This window comes from Rhineura floridana, chromosome 1 (assembly GCF_030035675.1).
Source record: "Rhineura floridana isolate rRhiFlo1 chromosome 1, rRhiFlo1.hap2, whole genome shotgun sequence".
In the NCBI taxonomy this organism is placed as follows: domain Eukaryota; kingdom Metazoa; phylum Chordata; class Lepidosauria; order Squamata; family Rhineuridae; genus Rhineura; species Rhineura floridana.
Genome location: NC_084480.1, coordinates 203,354,772 through 203,370,234, shown reverse-complemented (window position 1 = coordinate 203,370,234; position 15,463 = coordinate 203,354,772). Strand labels below are relative to the sequence as shown.

Here is a 15,463-nt window from a genome sequence, read left to right as displayed (position 1 = left end):
ATGTTTTTGTTTGAATTGTATACTCCAAGCAACTGTGTTTGAGGATTAATGTATTATGCTCAATGACATCACTAGGGTCCATCCCTGAAATCTCAGAGTTTGGGATGCTGCTGACCTGGCAATCCTATGCTGGGATCACTCCACTTCTATTCAGTTCTATCATAATTTTTCCAGTTTTTTTTTCCCTTTTGTCTTGTGGCACCAGGGTGGATAAAAATCTTTTAAAAAATCAATAAAAATAAAACATTTTTTTCCAAAAGTGTAAATACTATGTTTCCCTTAATTAGGCTAGATATAAGCCTATTAGCCTTGTAGCTAATTTCTATACTGAACCGATGCCTACGAAAAAAATTGAATTAAAAGAGGCTTTTCCATGTAAATGGAGAACAAATTTGATTATTTCTCATATATGAATATTTACGGTCTACCTACTGACATAGACATTTCATTTTCATCTAATGGAAATAAACTGCTCTGGCTGCCCGGTAACTATCAGACCTTACCTCTACCTATCAGCCATGGGCATTTCATTTTTGTTTGCTACTTTGGTTTTGTGCTGGGCCAAGTCAAAGGGAAGCAGAAAGGAGCAACACGGGAAAGAACAGACAATTGTCCAGTGCGCAGGTTCCTATGTTCTCTGTTAGCCATTCTGGCTTCATTGAAGGTGTGGGATATGGATCATGTAAATAAATAAGCTGCCTTGGGTACAGCTTGTAACAGAGGCCCCATATGGGAATATTTTAAAGATACTGTTTTTCTCTCGAGCTAAAAAATGGAAACCATGCAAGAAGAAGATGCAAAGTCTGGTTGTAAGAATGAAACAATTGTGTATATAATACTCTAGTTGTATGCTATTATTGTTTAGTGTTCAGTTGTGCACCATTGTTTAGGAAATATATGAAGAAGTATCTGTGGGAAACTTGATTTCAAAGTGGCCTTTTTTGTTGTTGTTTTTAATTCAGTCCAGCATGTGTGATACTAATGTCTTTTCAACTAGTGGGACAGTCTTGGTCTTAAGATCTGTGGCTGCTTATAACAGGCTTGTGTTTAGGCATGGTGACACCACCATGTCTGCAGTAATTCAGCCTCAGATGGCTATGAGGGCACAGGGCCTCTTCTCTTCAGTTGTATGTTTTCCCCCCTAAAAGAGTTTATTGCACTCTGTAATTGCAAGTTTTGAAATGAACCACAAATGCTGATTAGAAGGAACAAACTACTTCACAGTGTGTTGCTGCATAATCAAAAAGCTCTACTTCCGTATTCCTACTGGTCCCACCCCCAACTGATTCCCCCATACAATTACTTCTAATTCACTTGAGTTCCTACTCACATTACATCTCCCTTTTTTATTTTTAAGAAAAAGATAGAAACTACTGTCTATATCAAATTGGTTTTCTGATCACTCTGCCTCTTGATGTAGTAACAGGTAACTCAGAGTCCAGAATCTTTTCTGGTATATCACTGGCACTTTGTGCTACAGCTGTTCCACTTTTGTTGTCTTGAGACTGATAGGTCTACCTCTGACGGAGGTGCAGTTGCAGTCTCAGTAGTCTCATCCATTTTTGGTTCACAACTTGGAGTGCTTTGAAGATTTCCGTCTGTAGACAGCTAAATCATCAGTCTGAACCAAATATGATCTTGGAGTCATGTTTTGTCCAGTCACTCTCACTGGTTTCCACACTCCATCTTGCTGAACATTAACAGAATCACCAACCTGCAAAGGTGGTAAAGGCTTTGAACCTTTGTCAAAGTAAAGTGTCTGTTTTTCTTGTTTTCTTCAGATGTGTCTGTATGTCACCTTTTACCTGCTGAGGTAGTAACAACGGTGCTGAGGTAGGCAACCTGGTTCTTAAACGTCTCCCCATTAAAAGTTGTGCAGGCGAGGCTGTATCTACTGTAGGCGTATTTCTGTAATCCAATAAACTAAGATAAGGATCTGTGTTATTCAGACTAGATTTCTTAAGAATCGTCTTTACTGTTTGGATCGCTCTTTCTGCCATTCCATTTGATTGAGGAAATAGTGGACTGGATGTTGTGTGAACAAAGTCCCAATCTTTGGCAAACATTTTAAAGTCTCTAGAGCAAGTCTCTTGATGATTAGGTGGTTTTTTAAAAAAATTGATTGTATACATTATATTTGATGTACACCGCCCAGAGAGCCTCGATATGGGCGGTATAAAAATAAAATAAATAAATAAATAAATAAAAGTGAGGGCCATTATCACTGACAACCTCTTCAGGTATACCATGTCTTGCAAATATAGATTTGCAGTGTCTTCAAGCAAACATATTTCCACATATTTTGAATAATAATCAACCAAAAGTAGATAGTCCTTTCTTTCAAATTCAAACAAGTCCATTCCTAGCTTCTGCCAAGGTCTTCTTGGAATTTCATGAGGTAACATTGGTTCTTTTTGGTTTTTATTTCTGAAGGTGTGACATGTGGTACATGACAGTACCAATTCTTCAATTTGGGCACACATACCTGGCCAATATACAGCTTCTCGTGCCTGCTTTTTACATAATTCAACACCCAGATGACTCTCATGTATAATATTCAATATCTCTTTCCTCAAATCTTGTGGTACTACGATTCTGTCACTTTTAAAAATGAGTCCATTATGAACACTTAATTCCTCTCTGTAATTCCAATAAACACGTATACACTCTGGAACTTCTACTCTTCTATGTGGCCACCCCTGCAGAATGACTTTTTTAAGGATTTGCAAAATGCTATCATTTTCAGTAGCCACCTGAAATTCTCCATTCTTGAGGCTATCTCGGATACCTTGTTCAGGATGCCTGCTCTTTTAGAAGTAAAAAGGATGGTGACAAGGAACACCGTTTCAACAGCAAGCGCACTTACGTCCTGAAACCCTTTTCCTAGAAAAGCCCGTCAGGCAAATAATCTTGGGACATATGGAGGCTGGGTCAAACTTTTCTTTTTGGAAAGACCTGAAATCAACCTTCCTTTTTGTATGTGTATTTTGTTTATAAGTTAGTATAGTGATATTCATTGCCTTAATTATAACATCAAATATATGACCCTGGTACTATTTTATCATTGTGAGCCAATAATAAAATAGTATGTGAGTCTTTTTTGGGCTATAGAAGGACTATAAATTGACGGAATGAAAGATTAATACAGAGAGATTAAAAAGACAGAGGACCATTCTCATTTCTATCTGTATCATATATTGCCTTATTTTTTACAGTAGGCTTACATTACTGAGGGTTCTTGTATGTACATTGTGTACATTTGTGAGAACATCTGATCCACCTGTAGAAGTGTGTGTTGCATGAGTGTGTTCTAGGTTATTCTGGGGCAACTGTTCTATCCCAGTGGCAGGAATTGGCTTGCATTTCCCTTGTCCGCTATTCTCCCCCATAAACAATCTTATTAAAATAGTGAGACTACACGCTGTAGCTTTACACTAAGTGTCTTTTGTGTGTTTTAATATGATTTCCCATAGAGTCTCACTTCATGTTTTTCAAGTGTGTGTGTGAACACATTAAGAATGAACAGTGCTATGTGTTAAAACTTAAGCCTTTGGCTTAGATTTTTATTCTTGTTTTGTAACCTGTTGGTGTTGTAGATTTCTGCATACTCCCATACTGCGTGTAGGTTTGAGGTGTGGATAGGAAGCCATTGTACTTGGTGCTGAGAGATTAAAATGGTACTCTTTAGTGCTGAGTGATCCCAAGCCATTTAATGACTATAGCTATTGGAAGATAGTAAATCAGTGTATCCTTTGGGAGAAAAGGCACATGGGAATTGCTTATAGCAGACAGTCCATACCACTTAGGAAAATGGAACTGTTATGTGATCTGTACTGTGAATTCCCTCTGAAAGTAGTAATGAAGGGCAACCCCACCTACTTCATGTTATGTAAGTCAAGTCTGTAAAGTAATGGAAGCTGAGTAGCTTCTGTGATTGACTGTTCTCTCCACTCACAGTATCAGTAACACAAGAATCCATTTTATAACTGGACCGGTAAATCAAGATAGTTCAAGGCAGAGTTTTAAAGAATTTACATTGCTTGTACTATGCCACTCATAAACTATAATCAGCAAGTACAAGTCTGTGATAAATTGTGGAAAATACGTTTTGTAGGATAGATTTAAAGAGAGAAGCCTCAATGCTTTGTTTTTCTTGGTGCCCCTCTCTTCTGCAGACATAAGACTACTTTCATTGAATAGTTGGAAAATTTTCTCCTGAAATCTTGTATAGATTCATAGTAGCTTGTAAAACCGGTGTTGCTTTCTGTGTAAGTTCTTTGCCCATTACACAGCAGTTAAGCATCTCATTTTTGTCTCTATCACTGAGATGTCTCTTTGATGCATGTGTTCCACACGCTACACATACCAATTTTTTGCTTTCACTGCTTTTTTCTGCCGCCACTGCTTTTAGTGTTTTGGCTGTGTTTACCCGTTTAAAAATAAGAATGAAAAATGCATTGACACTGTTGCTTAACACAGCACTATTGATTTATTAGCAGCAGGTTTTCCTTTCTGCATCATAAATGCTTGTTGAGTTCCTGCATTCCTGTGCCTTGATTCAAAAAACTGCTTGAGATGCACTGAGTTTTTACAGTCTGGTTAAAATAAACTTGTGGAGTCATTTCCCCCCCCTGTGAAAAAGATAAAAATGTATAATATGTGTTCATATAGTGTAAAATAACAAAGACTTCTTGGTTAATGCTTGACTTTCAAGAAGAATAGAAAAGAGAAGATTTTCGGAATCCCTAACACCCACACTGAACCTGTACAAATCCCTCTGTTATCAATAGACTGTCACAACTGCAGACAACATATGTCAAGAAATTTAAATGCAGCCAACAAAAAGCTGAAATGAATGTTGTAGTGAAATGGACACACTGCATATACTGTACAGGGAATAATGAAATGTATGGCGCATGGCTTGTTACTTTGCAACTATTTTTTTTAAAGATTGTAATGATTTCAATCCATGTTGCAATTTATATTCAGTTCTTGAGAGATTTCTGGTTGAAGAGTGTGTGTACAAACAGTACATGTGACTGCCAAACTCATTTGTTCTCTTACGTGTAGCTATTTTAAAGGCTCAGGGAGCTTTTTATTTGTGTCAAATCAACACCAATTGACTTCACAAACTGACCCTCACTCAGTTACACCTCTCCCAGTCTGGGTTTTCAGCTTCTTCTGTTCTGCAAGGCCCTTGGGACTTGAGCTGTATCTACGGGGCTGTAAATGACAAAAGTGTTTGTAGCCCTGGACTCTTCAATAAAACTACAGAGCAGCAGAGGCAGCAGTCTCGTAGCAACACTTTCTCAGAAGCAAATTCCTGCTTTTCAGCATTGCAATCTATAATTGCATTACAGTTTGATGTACTGGAAACGCAGATAGAATGTGGACAGAAGGCTTTCTTTGGTTTAATACAAACTGAGAGACTTTGTGGAGGGATAGAAAATGCCTGCTGGAGAAGAGGGTGGGTGGAGAGGCAGAGGTTTGACTACTCTTTTGAACCTTGTTCTGACTCTGTTTCTATAATCTCCTCATTTCCACAGCAATAACTGTCTGTTCATGCAAGGATTCTTGGCTGCCTCGTCCTTTCGCTGGACTGTAACTGACAGCAGTAATACTTCACACATTTGAGTTTCACCTGTGTCTCTGAGCACGTTGGGCGTCTAACCTGTAGTTCCTGCCTTTGAAATGACTCACCTGTGTCCTGCTCCTTCCAAACATGAGCAATTTGACTCTCTGGAATAGTAAACACTGGCCCTAACGTGTATCTGTGTAGGCTGCTGACTTCTCTCCCTGCTCCTAAAATCAACATAAAACGTGGGAGTACTTGGCTTTCAAAAACATATTGCGGAGAGAGATTAATAAGATTAAGTCTCTTCAGTACAGTACCTATATATAATATACACACAAAAAAATTATTATATAAAATTAACCTTGCAAACAGATGCAGTTTGCTTTTGAGCTAAAGAAATTCATTTGGATGAAGTTCAAAACAATACAGAGCTCCTTTGAAAAGCATCTTGAAGTCTACTAGGACGGATTGCTGCAAATGTAGAACATTTTCTACATTTCAAAAGCAAACCACTTCAGGAACATTTTTCAGCCACATCAGCTTCTTTTTCATTTCCTGGGTAGATCATGTTGCTCTGAAACCTAGTGATCAGATCTAGTTCTGTGTTTGATAAAACAAGCTAGGGGAGTTGTCTAGGGAAAATGGCCTGCAAATGGACTCTTCAGTAATTTCAGTATCAGACCTTAAATCAGGAAACTAGCCCTTCTAAACTGTATTGGTGGTGATGTAATAGTACTTACAATGGTGGCTTTCTAATTTTTGTTAGCTTATAAAGAGCTATAGAATCAAGTAAATATTTTTACTGGATTTAACAGTCACATTGGAATGCCACGTGTGTGGTCTGGCTGGCAAAATAAAACCCTGGAGGTCCTTTGAATCGGACAAGCCCCTTCTCCTTGGGGTTCCCAGCTCAATAGCCTTTTATTATTATTATAATTACTACTACTACTACTACTACTACTACTACTACTATTATTATTATTATTATTATTTGATTTATATCCCGCCCTTCCTCCCAGCAGGAGCCCAGGGTGGCAAACAGAAACGCTAAAAACACTTTAAAATATCATAAAAAGACCTTAAAATACATTAAAACAAAACAACGTTAAAAACATTTTTTAAAAAAGCTTTAAAAACATCTTTTTAAAAGGGTTAAAAACATATTAAAGAAAACATATTAAAAGCAATTCTAACATAGATGCAGACTGGGATAGGTCTCAATTTAAAAGGCTTGTTGAAAGAGGAAAGTCTTCAAAAGGCGCTGAAAAGATAGCAGAGATGGCGCCTACCTAATATTTAAGGGGAGGGAGTTCCACCAGGTGGGTGCTGCCACACTAAAGGTCAGTTTCCTATATTGTGCAGAACGAACCTCCTGATAAGATGGTATCTGCAGGAGGCCCTCACCTGCAGAGCGCAGTGATCGACTGGGCATATAAGGGGTAAGACGGTCTTTCAGATATCCTGGTCCTGAGCTGTATAGGGCTTTGTATACGAAAACTAGAACCTTGAACTTGGCCCGGTAGCAAATGGGCAGCCAGTGCAATTCTTTCAGCAGTGGGGTGATTTGTTGGCGATACCCTGCCCCAGTGAGCAGTCTCGCATTATGCACCAGCTGCAGCTTCCGGACCAACTTCAAGGGCAGCCCCACATAGAGCGCATTACAGTAATCCGGCCTGGAGGTTACCAGAGCATGGACAACAGTGGTCAGGCCATCCCGGTCCAGAAACCGCTGCAACTGTCTTATCAGCTGAAGCTGGTAAAAGGCACTCCTTTTTACTCCTTTTCCCTGATTTTGTTCATACACCTATGTAATATATGCAGCTGCATGGTTGTGCAACTAAGCTCTTTCCTAACAAGTTGCTCCTTGCATGATCTTTCAAATTTAACTTTTCACTCATCTCAGTTCCATATTTTCTTTCCTCTTTCCGCTTCCTGCCCTATCAGCTTCCTTGTCATGTTCTTTCTGCTTTCTGCATCTGCTCACCCCTAGTCTTGTTGGGCTCCTGTAGGAGTCTACCTGGATTTTACCTTTCCTGGCTTACTTGATCCTCTGTTCCTGTTATTGATTTAATTTGGGTCCCTGGCTTGGTGCATCTCACTCCAGTCTTGACCTTTTGGCAAGTTCTTTTAACACTGCCTTGGATTTTGCTGGTTATTGGCATTATAGTTGCCCACTTATGTCCTGAACATTTTATTGTACAGAGGATGGATTATTCCTTGGGTACTTCAGAGACTTATTAAATACATAAATGGGGGGTTATAGCTCTTGAATTTGCAGATGGAGCACTACTATAAAAAAAGTGTCAGAACCCTGCCTGAATGTTCATGCCTGTGAGGGAATCCAGGGTCACATGTTTCTTCTTTAGCAATTCCCCATGGTTTCTGGGAGTGGGATTTTTGTTTCTCATATCAGCTAGGCATCAATTTTCAATTGCTTTATCTTTGTGTGTAATATAGTATGCTGCAGCTTTTCCCTAGTTTGTGCCCTAGTGCTTTTTCTTCATAACAAAGTGTTGAATGGTTATGCTTACAGTAAAGTTCATTAACAATAGTAAAATAAAGAACAACCATAAAGTTTAAAAAACAGAGTGATAATCCTGTGTGGCACAACAAAATGTGCATTTTACCCAGTGTGCACAATAAAGTCAGCACTGCCCATTTCTGATGTACAATAACATAGATAAAGTAGTCAGTAATTTAAAAATGTTTTTAATGTAATAAACACTATGATTGCAGGGAGATTATGTGACTAATTAAATCTGTGCAAGCCTCCTACAGTGATAGAAGATGTGTTTCTAATGTTAAAGGTCACAGAGTTCAGTTTCCTAGATTATTTATTTATTTATTTATATCATGCCCTTCTTCTCAGAGGGAGCCCAGGGCGGCAAACAAACACTAAAAACACTCTAAAACATCTTAAAAACAAAAGACTTATTAAACATATTAAAACAAAACAGCTTTAAACACAGCTTTTAAAAAACCAGCTTAAAAAACATCTTTAAAAGCCATTCCAACACAGACAGGGATAAGGTCTCTACTTAAAAGATTTATTGAAAGAGGAAGGTCTTCAGTAGGTGCCAAAAAGATAAAAGCTGATGCCTGTCTAATATTTAAGGGAAGGGGATTCCAAAACGTCGGTGCCACAACGTTAAAGGTCCACTTCCTACGTTGTGCAGAACAGACCTCCTGATAAGATGGTATCTGCACCAGGCCCTCACCTGCAGAGCGCAGTGATCGACTGGGTATATAAGGGGTAAGACGATCTTTCAGGTATCTTGGCTTAGTAGTATTGGGAGAAACTTGGCAGACTACTTAATGATTTTTCTGCCTATTTAATGTGGACATGCTGTGAACCATTATCTTATGTACGTTATTTTGAAAATTCCAGTTCCAACAATCAAACAAATTGATTTTCCCACAAATTTGTATTTTGTTCACCTTTTGATTTTAATAATACAGGCTATTGAACATATCTTACTACCCACCTATCTAGAAAGCAGGAGGATTTGTTTATTTAGCTGCTGTTGAGGTTGTTGAGCTGTTAAGATATGTAACCAATTCTTCAACCAGAATCAAATTTGTCACATAGGTAGATAATACAATCTTAGGGTCACATGTTTTACATATCTGGTTATATCTACAGTTTCAACTAAGATTTTCTTCCAAAATGCAATAATCACTGGATAATTAAAAAAATAAAATAAAATAAGAGAGTGCGTCTTGATCATTACAGCCTGACATCTCCAACATAAATCACCCTGAGGACTGTAAAAAGATTGTAATAATTGAGGAGTTAAGTATTTACCCAAACTATAGTTTATAAAACCTCTTTCTAATAGAAACACTAATCAAACTCCACAACAGAACCCAGGTCTTTTTACACTTTACTGTATAGCTTAAGATGATGTTTAACTTACCTTACAACAATGAATTTCTCACAATTCAAATGTGAAATGAATAAAATGTGGATGTGATTTGGAAGAATGCATCCCTATAACCTGGAAAGTAACCTTCAGGACTAGGTATCTGCTTAGAATCACCTCAACCCATTCCCAAATAATAAATCTCTCTAGAATAATTCACTTTTTATCCTAAATGTTGTGGTCAATATGCTAAGAACAACCTTGGAAGAATATACTTAGATGGATTTCAGATCTGAAGAAATTTTTTTCCAGTACCTTAGGCTCTTGGTTCTCCCACATGATTGTTCTATATGCGAGAAATTCTGAGTTGGAAGAAAATGCCTTGTCTAACTCTTTGCCAAAAGACAGAACCATCCATCCATCAATCCACTCTGTATCACTGAGATGCAGTGAGCTCCTACTGGGAGGAAGGGCAGGATATAAATCAAATAAATAAATAAAAATAATAAATAATTTTTTTCTTTGCTTCTTCTTTCCCTTTCCTCTACATCAGTGGTTCTCAACCTGGGGTCCGTGACCTGCAGAGGGGCTGGGAAGCCATCCTTGGGGGTGGGGGGTGCGAAGAGCCAAGAGAGGAATTATTAATTTTTTAAAAAGTCTTCAGGACAGCTGAAACAAACTGAGCCAGTGCGAGCGGCTTTGATTCCCAGCTCCTCCTCACTTCGCCCCTCAAGGAGACCAGCTGCTAATTGCTCTTCCTGAGTTCCAAGCTCCTTAACCCCTTACGGAGAAAGGTAGTCCCAGCCTTAGTATGCTGCATGGACTGGTAGTGGCAGCAGCAATACCAGAAGGAGAGCGTAGACCAGGCGGCAAACATGTACAAAGCCCTATACAGCTTGGGACGAGGAAACCTGAAATACCATCTTATCCCTTATATACCCAGTTGATCACTGTGCTCTGCAGGTGAGGGCCTCCTGTAGATACCATTTTATCAGAAGGTCTATTCTGCACAACATAGGAAACAGACCTTTAGTGTGGCGGCACCTACTCTGTGGAATTCCTTCCCTTTGAATATTAGACAGGCGCTATCTCTGTTATCTTTTTGGCTCCTAATAAAGACCTTCCTCTTTTAACAAGGCTTTTAAGTTGAGACCTTATCCCAGTCTGTGGCTGTGTTGGAATTGCTTTTTAATATGTTTTTAAACCTTATATTTTTAAAAAAGATGTTTTTAAAGCTTTTAAAAAATATATTTTTAAGGATGTTTTGTTTTAATATATTTTAAAGTCTGTTTTTATGATGTTTTAAAGTGTTTTTAGTGCTTTTGTTTGCTGCCCCGGGCTCTTACTGGGAGGAAGGGCAGAAGATACACATACATACTGAGTGGGAAGGGTTTGTGTGTGTGGGTAGAGGAAGGGGTCCTCTGACCTTCTCGCAAACCCTTCCCTCAACCCACCAGACTCCTGAAATGTGAACAACATAGAAAGAGGTACACAGCAGCAGAAGTACACTCTCCCCTCTCCGTGCATCTTCCTGTAGTCCCATACAGGCCATTACCAGGCTAAGGGGAAGGTGGTGGTGATTGAGGGGAGTGAGGGAGAGAAAAGAAGGGAAGGTCACTTTTCATCCCTTTGCCTCAGCAAGAGGGGGATAGAAAGAGGTTGAGGAGGATTCCACCCTTGCTCTCACCGTCTACTTTGCTCTTCTCCCTTCTGCGGGACACCCTCCCTTTGGTGTAAGGGGACAGGAGGGGGCAGTTGGAAAGAAGAGGAGTGGGACCATGTGCATTCGTTTTGAGGTTCCTCTGCCACCACAGGGCTCAGCGCAGAAGTGGTTGCACGAACCTGTCCAAGCACCTTGTCAACGTCCTCAGGCTGTACCAACTGAAACTCATCCAAGAAATCAGGACAAGGCTGTGCTGTGAATACCCCACTTGATTCACCTGCTATAACACTGGAGTCTAAGTCCTGGCGGATGCTAAAAGTTTTATCCTGGAAGTGCCTAGCAAATTCATTACAGCGGGCCTCAGATGGTTCTACCATGTCCTTGGGGCCAGCGTGTAATAGCCCCCGGACAATTCTGAAGAGCTCTGCTGGGCGGCGGATTGATGATTTGATAGTGGCAGCAAAATATTGGGTTTTTGCTGCCCTCACTACCCCTAAATACAGCTTACCATAGGCACTTACCAGTGTGTAACTGCATCCACTAGGAGTTCATCTCCATCTGCACTCAAGCCATCTCCTATATTGTTTCATTGCTCTCAGCTCTGGGGTATACCATGGAGCCGTACAATCTCTACTCAGGAGCAATCATGTCAACCGCCAGGGTCATTTCTGTATTCCACAGTGCAACCAGGGTTTCGACAGGAGCGCCAGCCCTATCAGCCGGAAAACTCCCCAGAGCCCTTTGAAAACCATCCGGATCCATTAGTCTCTGGGGGCGGACCAGCTTAATAGGTCCCCCACCCTTGCAGAGGGGAAAAGCTGCTGTAAGTCTAAACTTCAGTAAGCAATGATCTGTCCATGACAGAGGGACAGAGGTCCCCCCCACATTCAGATCACCATCTCCATGTCCAGTTGCAAAAACCAAGTCTAGAGTATGCCCTCCTACATGTGTTGGGCCAATGGCATGTTGGGACAGTCCCATGGTTGTCATGGAAACCATGAAATCCTGAGCCGCCCCGGATAAGGTGGCCTCGGCATGGATGTTGACATCCCCCAGAACCAACAGTCTGGGGGATCTCAACAGTACACCCGAGATGACCTTTGTCAGCTCAGCTAGGGAGTCTGTTGGGCAGCGGGGTGGGCAGTACACCAACAGAATCCCCAGTCTGTCCTGCTGATCCGACACAAGGTGCAAACACTCCAGACCAGTAGTCATATGGACAGGGTGCTTGCAGAGCAAGATGGAGCTCCTATAGACCACAGCAACCCCCCCTCCCCGACCCTCAGGTTTACCCTGATGCTAACCAGGTACACTGGCAGACATAACTGAGAGAGATTGACTCCTCCCTGCTCACCCACCCAGGTCTCAGTTATACATGCCAGATTGGCTGCCTCATCCACAATTAAATCATGAATGAGGGAGATCTTATTATGCACCAATATGGCGTTTAGGAGCAGCATCCGGAGGTCTGAGAGCTGGCTGATAGGGCAACCAACAAACCTGTGGGTGTGGGAGGCCCGGAACAAGGCACAGCCATTAACTGCCTGGGCAGCGTTCCCCTTACCTGGCAAGTCCTCACAATGCCATATCTCCCTCTACCTGTCACTATGCTAATCGGAGCCCCCTCAAGTCTCCCTGCTTGGCTCTGAGTCCTCTCTTCCAGGCACATGACTCAAGACCTGCCAGTCCCACAAAAAGCCAGGAAATCTACAAAGCAGGAGTCACCTCAGCCAGCCAGCTTATGTATCCCCTCCAGGGAAGGGACAGGTGGACAAAATCAGCAACAGCTGGCTGAGTACCTGGGGGGCCTGGTCCTGCAAGGTGTGGCAACCTGCAGCACAGAAGTCCAACGGAGAGGGTGGTGGTTGTAGCCAAGCAGCAGCAGCAAGTAGGCAGCCAGGCAGCCTCAGCAGATGGCTCTCCCTCTTCCCTGGGCGATGGTAGTCCCCTTCTTTCTGCAGGCACTGGGTCTGAAGGCATTGCCAAAAGAGGATCTGCATCACCAAAAAAGGACAAATTAGGACACCAAATTGCATGAAATTTGCATCTGGTAATTTATACGTATAGATGCAAATTTAGAAATTACTATAATTTAAATAGAAATAGGATATATCTCACCAAAGTGGCGAAGACACCAGGTGATTTGTATGCTTGTTCAACCTGCTGACCAGTGCTGCTAACTGTTGAGGGGCAACTTCAAGGCTCCTGTTCTCTCTCTCTCTCTTTTAGGGCTCCTCATTTTTCAATCAGACATGCCTAAAGAGCCCTTCAGAACAGAGGACTGTCCTCTGTAAAGTAGGATACATCATTATCCCATTTACAGATATTTGAGTTCCCTTTCCTTTCCCTAATAAACTGAGTACTCGGCTGCAGGTTGAAGAAACCAACTGTTTTTATGAAATCTCTGTGTCAGCATGCCACTCTTAGTTGCATTTTTAGCATACTGGGTGATGAGATGAATGAAAAAACAGATGTTTTCTTGCTCCTACTACTATGGATTAATTTTGATTGCCACCAACTTAATCAAGCAATTTCCTTCAACCTAAAAGTGGAGTCTCACTGCTAAGTTCTCTTAAGCAAAAAAATAAATAAAAATCAAATCACTTCCTCAGGAAATCATGTTTACATATGATAGAGCAAGGTCACCAACATTGCTCACAAACACAGGAAAACTGAGCAGAGTGGCAAACAATTAAAACTCTCATTTTAAGAGGCATTGTTTCCTTCGGTGAGCATGAAACTGAGCTTTGCTGTTTTAATGTTGTGAGCTCTGCTGGAGGGGGGTGGATGGGTGAGAGTGAAGCAGAAGAGGAGGAGGACTTGGAATGGGATGTTTGAGCCAGTGAAGGGCCGAGTGAGCAGTTGGACTCAGAAGATGCCCCATCTCTGCACTTTGACAGTTCAACCCCAGTAGCTCCTATATCCCTGTGGAGAGTCAACCTGACCAGCTGGTTGTTTCCCAGTCTGATGCTTCCCTTCTCCCTGCCCCCATGTTGCCAGTAGGCAGCCCTCCTGCTTCGGAGGTTGAAGACGGGATAGTGACAGAACTGGCCGAATATGACGGCAAAAGACGCTTATCAACTTTCTCCAAAGCACTCTTGGGTCTGGACTGTTGCTGTTGGGCCGTATTGAGCTGTAGTCCCATCAGTCCCCTTTGTAGTTCAATCATTTCTCTCAGCTGATCCCTCAGCTCTTCCCATGCCTCTCCTGCTGGCATAGGAGATCTGCTTCTCCCTTCCTCTGGGTTTTCCACGGAGCTCTCCCTCCTGACGCACCCTGGAGGTCCTGCAGTGGGCTCCTCTCGTTCCAACCAAGGAGGGACATCCTCCTGGTCAAACTCTGAGTCTCTCCGCTCAGACATTGTCTGTACATTAGCTTTGGATCCGGTAGTTGTCATCCCTGACTCGCTCACAAAATAAAAAGCCTGTCTGTATGAAGTCTCACCCTTACAGGAAACAATTTACCTTTAAAGGAATCAAATGCTCTCTATACCAAGGTGTGTTTACTTGGAACCAATGATTTCAGGATCCCACAAAAGCTGCCAGCCATGTCAAAGAATTGTCCCCGTGGGGTCCCTTGCCCTCAGCACCCCAAGGGGGGTTCTTTGCTTCTGAAAACAGTCCCAACTCCTTTGGGTCTTTGATTCCCAGGCAAAAACTCTCCCTCCTTCAGGAGTAATTACTCAGTAGTACTGCCACCACCCTTCTTCTTGGTTCCTTTCTCTGAGAAAAGGGATCTCAGGGACCTTTGTGAATACTGAAGGGATTAACCCTCACTAATAAATGGTAATCAGTAGCGTTCAGCAATCAAGGACTAGATTTAGAATCGCTAGTTTCAAGCCAATACACACCATTTATAAAAGGATAGTTTATTTAAAAGTAAATAGAATGGTATATACAAAAGAGAGAGCAGTAGTTTGTTTCTTTAAAGCTAATCACCCTCAGACGGGTTACTTGAGGTACATTGGCATAACTAAGGTGAGAGGTTCAGTACAGAGCATGAAAAATAACAAAGAACTTTCTAAACTAAGATCCTATACTCACAGTAGAATAGATCCTATATTCACAGTAGAATAGCCTGGTTCCCAAACGGCTTTTCTCTGTCAAACTTTAGGCGAGTCGAAGTAGATGGAAGTAGGGAACAAAGACTGAAGGAGCATCCTTCATTTTTATGGAGCTTATCGGTGAACAAGGAGGGGGGGAGGCAAACCGCCATATTCCGCCCCTGCCGTGATCCACTCCTTTGAAGGCTTTGAAGATAAGGGAGCTAGACAGCATCACCCGGGGGTCCTGATCTACAACACCCCCTCTTCCTGACTTTTAATCTCAGGAAGCCGATAAGGAATAACAGCTAAGGTTCAGT

The 15,463-nt window shown here is 41.5% G+C and overlaps 1 protein-coding gene across 5 annotated transcripts in view; it reads left to right on the top strand.

Annotated features, from left to right (window-relative positions):
• The window catches only part of RNF152 (ring finger protein 152), a 66,764-nt gene that overhangs the window by 35,372 nt on the left and 15,929 nt on the right, over window positions 1-15,463 (top strand). The window contains exon 3 of one of the 5 annotated variants that reach the window (XR_009757899.1): window positions 5,547-5,689. The exons of the other annotated variants lie outside the window; for them this stretch is intronic. The gene's annotated coding sequence lies outside the window, so the exon portion shown is untranslated. Of the gene's footprint in view, window positions 1-5,546; window positions 5,690-15,463 lie in introns of those variants that run through there. 5 annotated transcript variants of the gene reach the window in all.